This window comes from Macaca mulatta, chromosome 2 (genome assembly GCF_049350105.2).
Source record: "Macaca mulatta isolate MMU2019108-1 chromosome 2, T2T-MMU8v2.0, whole genome shotgun sequence".
Classification (NCBI taxonomy): Eukaryota; Metazoa; Chordata; class Mammalia; order Primates; family Cercopithecidae; genus Macaca; species Macaca mulatta.
Window position 1 is genome coordinate 106,447,049 of NC_133407.1, and position 11,098 is coordinate 106,458,146.

Consider the following 11,098-nt stretch of genomic DNA (forward strand, 5'->3'; position numbering starts at 1 on the left):
TAGAGTTATAAGATTTCTGCTTATCAAATTGGGAAAGCCATGCCTTTAGTTTATGATGATTTTAAATTAGCCCAAATGTTTAGGTATTAAGTTGGTAAATTTATGCAGGGCAATTTGTCAGTTCAGCCCAAAGCCTTTAAAAACATGTAGTCAAAAGCCTCTAACCAAGAATTTCTAATAATTGTGGATGACTGCAAAGGCTGAATAGGGTTGTTTAGATGATAATAAACTGAAAGGCTGAAGTGGTGATACTACTTTCACAGAGAGTAGAATCGAGAGCGAGGAAAATTACCAGGAATAAAAAAGGGATAATTATATAATGATAAAAGGGTCAATTCACCAAGAAGCCATAATTCTAAATGTGGATGCACCTAACAACATAGCCTCAACGTAAATAAATCAAATGATAGAACTATAATTAGAAATAGACAACTCTGCAATTGTAATTGGAGATTTCAACATCCCTCTCTCAACAACTGATAGAACATTAGACAGAAAGTCAGCAAGGATATAGAAAAGCTCAACACTAAAACCAACCTGATACAATTGACATTTACATAATACTTCACCCACCAACAGAATACACATTCTTTTCAAGCAACCAAGGTATATATATTAAGATAAACTTTATCCTGGGTCATAAATTTTAAAAAATACAGAAGACATTAACATATATTTTACCAAAGTAGATATACAGATGGCAAATATGGACAAATGTTCAACATCACTAGCCATTAAGGAAATGCAAATTAAGACTATGCTGAGGTATCACCATACATCTATTAAAACAACTTAAAAAGACATAACGTGATGGCTTATGCCTGTAATCCTAGGACTTTGGGAGGCCGTAGCGGGTGGGTCACGAGGTCAGGAGTTCAAGACCAGCCTGGCCAACATAGTGAAACCTCGTCTCTACTGAAAATACAAAAAATAGCTGGACATAGTTGCGCGTGTCTGTAAACCCAGCTACTCAGGAGGCTGAGGCAGGGGAGAATCACTTAAACCCAGGAGGCGGAGGTTGCAGTGAGCCGAGATCACACCATTGTACTCCAGCCTGGGCAACAGAGCAAGATTCCATCTCAAAAACAAACAAACAACAACAACAACAACAACAAAAGACAGCTTAAAAAATAAAATAACAAATGCTGTGAGTATGCAAAGAACTGGATCTCTCATATATTACTGACTGGTGGGAATAGCTTGGTAGTTTCTTTTAAAAAACTAAGCATATACCTCCCATATGACTCGTCAGTCACACTCTTGGGCATTTATCACAGAGAAATGGAAACTTATGTCAACACACAAACTTGTACACAGTTGTTCCTACTTTCTTTATTTGTAATTGTCAAAAACTGTCAGGAAACAAAATGCCCCTCAATAGGTGAATGGTTAAATAAACTGTTATTACATCTATATAAGGAATATCATTCAACAATAAAAAGGAACAATTGACACATGCCACAACTTGGGCATTATGCTGGGTGAAAAAATTCAGTCTCAAAAGGTTACATACTGCATGGTTCCCATTTGTATAACATTCTTGAAATGTCAAAACTATAGAGATGGAGAAAATATTAGTGGTTGTCAGAGGTTGAAGACAGGGTGTAGGTGTAAATATATAAGGGTAACAGGAGGGAAATCTTTGTACTGATGAAATAGTTATTTGTCTTGATTGTGGTAGTGGTTACACAAATTTACACATGTGATAAAATGACTAAAACTACACACAAACTTTCTACCAAGGTTAAATTCCTGATTTTTATATTGTATTATAATTATGTACAATGTAACCATTGGGGGAAACTGGATGAAGAGATTCCTCTCTGTGCTATCTTATTATAGATTTTCACAAATCTGTAATTATTTCAAGATAAAAAGTAGGAAAAAAGAAACCAAACAAATTTGGAAATTGCTTAATTCCTCAGTCATACAGGTTTAAGTAAAATCACAAATCATCTCAGAAATCATTAAAAGGATGCTGCAAAATAATATTTACTTAATGCAGTGGAAGATATTTCACATTGTATCATATTTAATGAAAAAAGTATCGAACATTCCATATGATCCCATTTTTAAAAAGAACATATTTGTGCACAGTAAGAGCACAGAGCACAGAAGGATATCAACAAAATTTCAATGAGCCATGACCCAGTGTGGTAAGATTATGGGTGTTTTTATTGCCATCTTGCTGGTTACCTGTATGAATTTATTTCTGAAATGAACATATATTGTTTTGTTATTTTAAATACAAGTTGTTTTAAAAACTTCTACGTTTTAAAAAGCTCCTATGTTGAGTTTATGAGTCTCCACAAGATAGCCAGTCATAGTCACTGATGGAAAGAGGCACCTAACAGCCCAAGAGAGCAGCCCCTTGCTGGAGGTGGACAGGGATTGGGTTCTGGCCAAAGCCGAATCTCCTGGATAGGATCTAACAGGATGGCCTGCAGGTCACCTAGGACCCAGTTTGCACACACTGATCATCTTTGAGTCCATCATTTTTTGAAAACTATTCTGGCTGTGGAGCATTGCTTGTAGGAAGCTTTAGTAGACTGGAAAAAACTAGTACATTTCTTTTTATTAAATATCCAAGTTGGGTTAGGTAGCTGGCTTTTTGAGGTCTTTCCCAGCATTTTAAATCCATATTCATGTGCACCAAGCTGAGTTTGGCATTCCTCAAGGCCAAGCCCTCTCCCTTTCTCTAGGGTCACGTTCCCTTTCTATTTCTCTGTGTGGATGCCTTCCAAGCCCACATCTCTAGCCCTGAGTTCCAGATCCACATTCCCAATCCAAGTTGCTTGGGGCATACACACCTCCACCTGCCTGGCCTGCCAGCATCTTAAAATCTGCATGATGAACATGGTGGTGATGGTAAAGACTGGGATGGTTTTTCAATATGTCTACAAATTATTTGACTGTTTTTCCTTTGAAAGGGGGAGTCTAGTTCCCTTTTCCTCAAGTACGGTCATAACTTAGTGACGTACTTCTAATGAACAGAAAATGTCAGAAGTGATGCTATGTGACTTCTGAAACTGGGTCATAAAAGTGGTACAGCTTCTCTCTCTCTCTCTCTCTCTCTCTCTCTCTTTCCCTCTCTCTCTCTCTCTTTTGCTGTCTCTCTGGTTTCCCTGGGAACAGATTCACCATGTTGTGAGGAAGCTCAGGTTACATGGAAAGGACGTGCATGAGTGTATTAATATGCTAGAACTGCCATACCAAAATTTCACACACTGGGAAGCTTAAAAAACAGAGATTTACTTCTCACAGTTCTGGAGCTTGGAAGTCCAAGATCGAGGTGTCAGCAGGGTTGGTTTCTTCCGAGGCCTCTCTCCATGGCTTGAGGATGACCGCCTTCTTACTGAGCCCCCACATGCCTTTTCCCTGTGGATGCCCATCCTTGTGTCTCTTTTGTGTCCCAGTCTCCTCTTCTTATGAGGATACCAGTCAGATTGGATTATGGCCTAACCCTAAAATGAGCCTATTCACCTCATGTTAACTCAATTACCTCTCAAAGGCTGTATATCCAAGTACAGTCACGTTCTGAGGTATTGAAGGTTTGGGCTTCCACATATGAATTCGAGGGCAGGGGGATATCATTCAGTCCATAACAATGGGTATACCAGCCAGCAGCCCCAGCTAGGCTTTCAACTGACAACCAATATAAATTGCCAGACGTACGAGCGAGTGAGCCCTCAGATGACTCCAGCCCTGATATGGTTTGGCTGTGTGTCCCCACCTAAATCTCATGGTGAATTGCAGTCCCCAATGTGTGGGAAGGACCAGGTAGGAGGTCATTGGATCATGGGGGCAGGTTTCCCCCTTGCTGTTCTAATGATAGTTAGTGAGATCTCACGAGACCTGATGGTTTAAAAGTGTGTGGCACTTCCTGCTTTGCAAGCTTTCTCTCCTGTCACCATGTGAATATATGCTTACTCCCCCTTCACTTTCCATTACGATTGTAAGTTTCATGAGGCCTCCCCAGCCATGCTTCCTGTATGGCCTGCAGAACTGTGAGTCAATCGGGCCTCTTTTCTTTTTTTTCTGAATGAGTGAGGGAAGGAAGATACATCCTCTAGTGGTAAATACTCTGGGTTTCATTGAAAAAAAGTCCATTTGGTACATATCCTGGGAAATACATGACTGAGAACCCTGTGAACTGGCCTCCACACACCCTACAGGACAATCGTGGGTCACTTGCTTGGATCTGTTTAGTGGCTCATTTATGCAAATAGATACAGTTACCCCCTGAATATAGCTGCTTCTGAAATCTACAACTCAGTAATTTACTTCAGTCTTTCTTGCCCCACATCTTGGATTTCTTGGAGGATAATTCCACCAGAAATGTAATGGTCAAAAATAGTGTACATATTGGGAGGCCAAGGCAGGCAGATCACTTGAGGTCAGGAGTTTGAGACCAGTCTAGCCAAGTGAGCCAGGCCTGTCCTCACTTGAGGTCAGAAGTTAGAGACCAGAGATGGTGAAACCCTATCTCTACTGAAAATAAAAAATTATCCAGTGTGGTGCCAGACCCCTGTAATCTCAGCTACTCAAGAGGCTGAGGCAATGAGAATTGCTTGAAAACGGGAGGCGGAGGCTGCAGTGAGCTGAGATCATGCCACTGCACTCAGCCTGGACGAGAGTGAGACTCCATCTCTCTCTCTCTCTCTCTCTCCATATATATATGTGTGTGTGTCACATATACACACATACACACACACAGTAGACATACACTATTGGCTATTAATGAGAAAGTCAGTGTGAATCAGTTAGGGACTACACTGAGCTGTTAGCAGTAGAGGCCTGACTGAGATAGCTTAGAACAATTAGGACTTTTTTTTGCCTACTTAACGAGAAACAGCTCAGAACTGTTTGAAGCCTCTACAAGGACTTTCAGGGACCCAGGCTCATTTGGCCTTTCTTATCCCTGTACTTAGCATACAGCTTCCATCCTTGAGGTTATAACAAGGTTGCTATAGTTCCTGCCGTCAAGACAGAGATCCACACAGAAAGTGGAGGAAGGTCCAGAAGCCAAGGAGCCTTCTTAAAAGTATTACTCAAAACGTCTGCTTACGTCTCATTGGCCACCCCATTTACAAGAGAGGCCCAGATATGTAGCTTTTTGATTGCCAAGGGAGAATGGATATTGGGTACATTACTAGCACTCTCTGCCACGAGGTACAGCCTTTTTGGAGGACAATCGGAAGTTTAAAAATTTCAATGCATTTGCTCTTGACTCGGAAATTCCTCCACTGGGAATTTATCCTGGAGATGTGTTCTAACATATGTGTGTGCACTTACACACTACAAGCTGTTACTTGCAGCGGGAAAGGGCTCATGGAAATGCATTTGTACTAAGTGTAAAGCCCCAGTGAATGTCAGGCTTGGATCCATTGGATTATCAACTCCTTTTCCCAAGAGGGAGGTGGGAAGAGACAGGGAGCAGAAGTATGGGTGGAGGCTCCCTTCTCTGAACCAAAGCACAAAAGTAGGGAGATGACACAAACACTTCCCCTGTAGCTGCAGTGCCCCCAAAGTAAACATTCAACAGGAAGTCAGAGGACAGGCAGACCATCTCCAAGATTGAAGAGGGCTGCTCAATGGTCTGTAAATAATTGTTCTCCTTTTGTCCTTTTCCAGGTAGAGGAAGCAGGTAAGGCAAAGCTCAGTGTGCGGCTGTTAACACTCAAGACTCTTGGAGACAATGGAGTCTACCCTTCATCTTCTGGGGAAGAAACTGAGACCTAGAGAGGTGAAGGGGCAGTGGTGACAGGAATTTTCTAGGTCAACTTATTGGAGATTGTCTGTCTTAAACTAGATTCTCAGACACTCTAAGGTCATCACTGTTACCCCGTTGACAGCAGTCATTTTCTTCCATACTCAGAGGAGTGCCAGAAGCACTAAGTTGGCAATTCATGCGTGGGGGCTGCCCAGTCTTCTCACTGGGTCTGTGTGCTGTGGGCCCCCTGCCTGGCTGGCTATAAGGACACAGCACTAATATAGTAGCTCAAAGCAAATGGCTCTCCAGGTCCCTGGTGCCTCCATTTACCAACTGCTCCTGCTAAATGAAATCCCGAAAGGGTCTCTGGAAGGGCATTGTTGGAATTCATATGGGAACAGCCCCATCTATGGGGAGAAGAAAGCCCTGGGTTATCATCCAACATGGCTTTGTACTTTCTTCAAATTCATGAGGCATATGGAAAAGAAGGACTCAAAGTTCTGATATGATCAAGACGGGGAGAAATGACCATTTTTACTGCCCTGACTGTTCAAACAGCCACAGTGGAGTGGAGATTTTCATTTGAGGGTCATCCCAGTGAAGCATTGTCAATTCATCCCATGCTGTACGTTCATGGCAGGAACATGTGTGCGAGTACAGCTGGTGCCTCCTCCATCCTCCCCTCTTCCCACGACAACATCACAGGCCTCAGCAGGTAGGAAGAGAGCATCATCCCTGGGACATCTTTCTTCTGTACCTCACTCCCAAGCAGCACCTATCCTGGCTTCTCTCTCTCCAACCCCAGACCCTGGATCTGGGGCTCTTTTCAACTAAGGGAAATTTCATGTATGGTGAGCCCTTTGGCATATATTATTGTAAAAAATTTAGCAATGTGAAAGAAGAAGCAGAGCCAAGTGAAATCCCAACATGACAGCTCCGTCAGTCTGGAATCTTGGGTCTTTCCCTTGCAGTCTTGAGACAGCACCATGGAGTTGTTCTGGGTCCACCCCAGCAATGAAAAAGAGCTCGGTGGCCTCTCTGCTCCCCTGGCCTCATCCAGTCAGGCCACAGACATTGTCCAAACACTGTATCTGTGCCAGTCACTGTGCCGAACATTGGGAATAAAATGAGGCAAGGCTGGGCAGACATGGCCAGCAAGCAAGGGGTGTGTCCCTTGCAGAGCCACAATCTGGAAAGTTCCACTGAGAAAGGGAGGAAATGCATTCAGATAGATTCCAACAGACCCCAGGAGTGATGCTCTGAACAGACTATATGGTGAAGGAGAAGGGAAGACTGGGTGTAGAGAAGGCAGTAAAGGCAGAACAGTGGATGTTTCTTGTTTTAGCTCAGCCAGCATCTGTTCTCCTTGTGGGGACGCTCCCTGGAGTTCTCATGGAAAGCCATTCCTTCTCTATCTCTGTCCCTGTGGTTTGAGTAGGCTGCTCTCGTCCCAGTGCCAGGGGTGGGACATAACCCAGTCTTGGCCATTACAGCAGTTCTACCCCTGATCACAGGATTTGGTTCAGAAGTGGACAATGAGAGTCAGTTCTAGGACTTGAGTTGTATCTCCTGGGAAAGCGAAGCCCCTTTCTTTGGGAGTCATTAAGAATGTGAGCCTGGAATATGCCAAGAGGCACCTAAGGTGAGACTCTACTGGAGAATAAAAGAAATGGAGTAAAGAGATGGAGGGGAAAAGGAAACAAAGTAAGAGAATGAGAGACCCTCTGAGCCCCTGGATCCAACCAGACCTGAAGCTAAAATCCCTGGGATTTTCAGAAACATGAGCCAATCAATTCCCTTCTCTCCTTTTTTTTTCCTTTTTGCTTAATCCAATTTGAGTAAGGTTTCCATCAGTGTTAGGCATGCAGCAAAGTGATAAAGATAGGGCATTGAAAAAGCACAGAAAGGCACTTTCTGTCTTTCCCCTCTTTCAAGCTCTTGAGGGATAAAATGTTGCCTTTGAAGGACTCTAGGGAGCAAAGAACACAGACAAGGGTATGACCAGGGCCACAACAATGCTAGTGATCTCTGAGAGAACCAGGAGGGAGCTCACAGCTGAGACCCAAGAGAAGGTGAGATCATCAGAAAGCCACATAGAGCAAAGGCCAGGGGAAGGCAGCTCATAGAGAACCCTCAACTCTGCAATGTCCATGTGGACAGTAAGAGATCCCCAGACTGTGACTGGGTAGCACAGGGACTTGTCCCTTTTGCATATTCTACTTGCTGGCTTGGTATTTATCATATGCTTTTTCCTGGTACTTTAATTTGGCTTTATGGCTAAGCCGGCAGCTTACTATGAGTGGGAGCTCAGGCTTTGAAATCAGGCAGACCTAACTATGAACACCTGAGTCACTGTGTGACCCTTTTAAGCCTCAAATTTTTCATTCAGAAAATGGAAACGATGCTGTGCAGGCATGATGCACAGATGTCAGCTGGGGGCTTCCTGCTCCTTGAGAATCAGGGAAAGGCACTTGGATCCTCCCGGCTTCTTGGCCTGGTTGGTTGCAAGGCCACCCCATGGCTTCAGTGAACTTCCATCATGGCTGCTATTATGAATCAGTCCAAAGAAATATTACTGTTTTGCTAGGTCCTACAACAAACCCGCACTTATATAAAGCATTTGTGAGACTCAAAGAGTAATAGACTTTACCAAAGAACTGACAAAGTTGAGGATGTGTCATGTCCCATGCAACACATAACAAACAATATCCAAGTTAGTGGCTCTTCGTCTGCAACCACAATGGAGGCTTCTGTTGCCGCTTCCTGTACTCCATGCCATGCGTGTACTGTCTGCTTTCCTCTCCTCTCCTCCTGCCCTTGCTTTTTTCAACACAGTTGCTTCTCTTTGCCTTATGCAAGGCAGTCACTGCTGCTCTCTGAAGCCTCAGGACCAGCTGGACCCAGGCCCTTGAGGATTCATCTTCTGCTTTGTGTGTCAGAAATGATCTTAGTTGCAGACAACAAAATCCACACTGGCTGGCTTAAGCAGAAAATGGTTTATTAAGGTATGTTAGGTGACCCACAGATTCACTGGGATGAAGAAGAAACAGACTCTAGATGGGCTTCTAGGAACAAGTCCTACAACCACGATGTCTGAGAATCAAACTGCCAAGGGAACAGCTGCCATCTTGGCCCCAGGATCATGCTGTCCCTCCTATGAGCAGGAAGTGACCTGTCCCTGCCAGCCATAGAGAAGCCAAACTCATCTCTGCCATATCCCCATGTAGGATACCACCTTGTGGAATTCCTTTCCTTCTTCCAAGTTATGTCTGCTTGCATCTTCTTGGTGGAGCCTGGGTCTAAGGTGAACCCAACCTGCATGAAGTCTGGAGATGGAGATTGTAGTTCTCTATCTCCAGCATGGAGGGCACGGTGGAAGGGCATTGGAGAGAGCACTCAGTGAACCAGTTTGTGCGATCTCCTTATACTCATCAAATACTTCATGCTTTCAAAAGACAGGTTTTTTCATAACAGAAATTCTATTGCCACGTTTTAAGACTTTTTTCTCTATCTTAGTATATGGCAGTGTAAAATTAAATAGAATAAGTCCAGGAAGCTATTGAGATAATATCTATCACATAGTGATGGTTCAGTACATATTAGCTATTAACTAGTAAGGCAGTAGGGAGGTACCTTGTCAGTTGGCCCTTCAAGGTTGGAGAGGATTTCCAAGCTAGGTGCTTAAGGAGAGCAGAGAGAGAAGGAGAAGAGAGAGACAGACAGAGAGAGAGAGAGAGAGAGAGAGAGAGAGAGAGAGAGAGAGAGAGAGAGAGAGACTCATTTAAAAAGTATTGACCTTTAATTTTCTCTCTATGGTTCATTTCAATTCTCCCTGAATGTCTTTTCATTCTACTAGAATGACCAGCTTCACTTAACATTGACTCCACCTGTTGAAACACTGAACAAGTCAGCTCTTCACAAGACTCCAGAGTCATCCGTAGTCCCTGACTTAGTTTCCACTGTGCATCTCCATCAGCCTGCACAAATTTTTGGTTTATTGTCAACAGGTGCAGGATTGGAGGATACTATTATATCCAGGTAAAAACTCTGAAAATAACGAGATAGATAAGGTCTCTGCCTTGAATAATACCTCAGAAAGCTTAGAAGATAGTAATGAATGTTCAGTTATTGAGTTTCTCACTGAGAGTCTGCTTTATTTTTTTTTCAAACAACCTAAATGATCTGCTGTATATCATACACAAATTCTATCCAGAAAACATCTGCAGATGAGCTTGTGGAGGCCCAGCTATGAGTGAGTTGACTTTTACCCAGATGCTGTGTAAACAGTCTTGCCACTGCTGGAACTCTTGCACCAAATCGAGAGGGAGCCTTGGGTCCCTAGTTCTGCATGGGGAACACCATTCTTCAACAGTTTCCTTCAGTAGGCAATATATCATTTGGAATATTTATCAGTGTTTTGGAGAATCTGCAATGTACATTTGGGCATTTGGACTGAATTACATCCATCAAAGAGAAGGCTGTAAGCTTGCTGGCTTCGCTTCCTTTATTAAAAAAAAAGAAAAAGAAATACAAACCAAAAACCCTCTTCTAGACTGGTTGAATCTACTGGTTCACAGCCAAGCTGGATGGGGCAATCATTTGACAGACATTTTAAACGACTGTGGGGTGAAGGAGAAGAAACCTTCTGTTTGTGCTACTCTGATCAGATTTCTGTCACCCCTTTCCTCCTTAGTTCACCAGAGAAATCGCCAGCCCTTGGCCTGACTTTGAGGGTTGGAGACCAGGCTCTTTAATTTTCTCTGTCCCATATTTTGTTATTCTGTCAAGTATTTGATCCTGTACTGTGAAAGAGACATTTTGTAAAAGCACAAATAGTAATGGGGCTGATTTGGCAATGTGACCTAAAGAACAAATGATCTCACTGTCACATTAAAATTCGCCAGTTAGGAAAAGGAAGGTTCCTGAAGGCGATGGAAAAGAATTCTTAACACAACCCAAAGACAGCTTGTTAGAGCAGAAAAGTCGTTCATTCTGCGGGCAGGGAAGGAGATCCAATACATCCTGCTCATTTTTCTACACCTCTCCTTTGCAACTTTGCAAATAGAGCTGCATCCATGCTCCAGTTCCAGGCTTGCAAAGTCCAATTAACATCCCAGGTGCTGCATAGAAACTGTCCAAATCACCCCTCTATGGGGATGTCTTCTCCCTTCCCATGACTTTCATTCGTTGTGACATTCTCTTCAGTTGGTTTATTTGAGAGGTGGTACCAGGAAGCTAACCAGAGAGTGAGAAGTGAGACAAGGAAGGGAAGGAAGCCAAACACAGGGTGAACTAAAGCCATCACTGCAGGAAGTGGTAGCTCACTCCCGAGGGAAACTCTGCAGGCTGTGTAGAGTGCTCCTTAGAGCCACCCTAGGGTAGTGG